The following is a 1,955-nucleotide window of genomic DNA, read 5'->3' as shown; positions in this document are numbered from 1 at the left end:
TTAAATTTCTCAAGAAATTTCAAAATTCATTTCTCTGTAGGGAAAAATTAACGGAAAAAAATATATATGAAATTCTCTAGTAACAAGTTTTAATTTATTATAAATTCAAACCTATTACAATGTTGCAAAATCGTTTTTTTTTTGTAAATTTTGTTTGGTAAAAATAATTCTTGTTTGGTTGAAACTGTATTATTTTAGTCTGATATTAATATCTTTGGTTGAAAAATATATTATATTGTTTAAATCTAATTTTTTAATCTGAAAATTCAGCTATTCCATTTATGGTAGAAAATAAATAAACATAAACTGAAATCTGCGATAATTTATTGTCATTTTAATCTTTTTATTGAAAGTATTCTATTCCTCATTAGGACAAAGTCCCTTTTATTAAAAGCGTTCCCAAACTTAAAATTTTTATATTTTAAATACTTTACTTCCAAATTCAGTTTTAAACTGAAAATATTTATTGTTTAATAGAGTCATCACTATTCGAATTTGTAAAATTATTTATAAAACATATTTTCCAAATAAATAATTTGTTTTAATTTATGTATAATTATAATTTATTATGCATAATTGTTACCAAATAAATGTTTTAAAGATTGATTGAAAGATCAAGAATTCCCATCAAATACCAAATCCTTCTGACACCATGACCAGGACTTTAATTGAAATTTTGCCTGATTTAAAATGAAATTGGTCACTTGTTTTTCATATCTAAATTTCTATCATTTCGAACCTTGCATCAATTCTTTTTCTTCTATTCTTTATGAAGATATACATAAAACAAATAGCAAAAGATTTTAAGCACACCGTCATTGTACTTAATGGTTTGAACTGAAAACCTTTCAAATGTGAAGAATGAAACATTTTAAACGTTTAAAACTAAACAAATTTGTAATTAAACTCGTGATTTACTCGTTAATTACCTAAAAAATGTGATTTACAACTGACCATTTTAATATCAAACCATTTTCATGAAAAAAATCTGTTTTGTTTCGTAACCAATTCATTCTCTATGCAAAAAATCTATACTCTTTAAATATGTCAACTTTATACATACGGTATAATAAAAACTTCAAATAAAATTTAAACGGACAATTTCTTCGAACTTAATTCCACTTAACTGCCTTTTCGCAATACAAACCAGTTCAAAAAAGTGCAACAATTGATTGCAAATAATTATAACTTTATGTGAACTAGAAAATTGTGCATGTATCATACTTAAACTTGACAGTATTTTGGAATTTGATTTAAAATTTACAAAAAGAAGAGGAGCCACACCATTTCTTATTACTTTATGGTTAATAATTATTACGCGAAAAACCAACAATTAAATGAAAGAAAACGAGTTTTTTGAACCGTCTATTTTTGTAAGTCTTCAGATTCTTACCACTCCTATGGTGTAAATATTCACAAAATTTCGTGCATTTCACCATTGACAGTTAAATCAAGCACTAAATTGCATTCCAAAGAAATTAAGTGAATTAAAAAAATAATAATTTAAAATAATATTAATTTTTTACCAAAAAAATGCTGAGTATATCTATATAATATATAAGTACCGTATTCGATGACTGCAATTTAAATCCTAATGTCACAATAAACGAAATATATCAGAGGAAACGCGTGGATTATAAAAAATGCACGTGCATGCACTATAAATCACCACTGGAGGCGAGCCACTTTTCCGTTGCACACATCAATCTCTATAACAGATAACACTAGTTCCTTACACACAGCAATTAAACATTCGAATTAACCGGGAGAACACGTAATTGCAGCTTCAAGAACTATATATGGAAGAACTTTACAAATCCTCAAATTATCTTCCAAATGATTACAAAATTATAATAAAAATATAAGAGTATTATTAGTATTGTCTTCATCAAATATCATAAAATTATAATTTTTCATAAAGAGTGAGTTTTTGAACAGTTAACTTTAATCAATAT

The 1,955-nt window shown here is 25.2% G+C and overlaps 1 protein-coding gene across 1 annotated transcript in view; it reads right to left on the bottom strand.

Annotated features, from left to right (window-relative positions):
* Positions 1-1,955, bottom strand: part of LOC117182071 (Down syndrome cell adhesion molecule-like protein Dscam2) — a 292,904-nt gene that overhangs the window by 290,168 nt on the left and 781 nt on the right. The gene's annotated exons all lie outside the window — the stretch shown is intronic.

Source organism: Belonocnema kinseyi, chromosome 10 (assembly GCF_010883055.1).
Source record: "Belonocnema kinseyi isolate 2016_QV_RU_SX_M_011 chromosome 10, B_treatae_v1, whole genome shotgun sequence".
Lineage (NCBI taxonomy): Eukaryota > Metazoa > Arthropoda > Insecta > Hymenoptera > Cynipidae > Belonocnema > Belonocnema kinseyi.
Note: the sequence above shows the minus strand (reverse complement) of the source record. Positions and strands in the feature narration are given on the sequence as shown.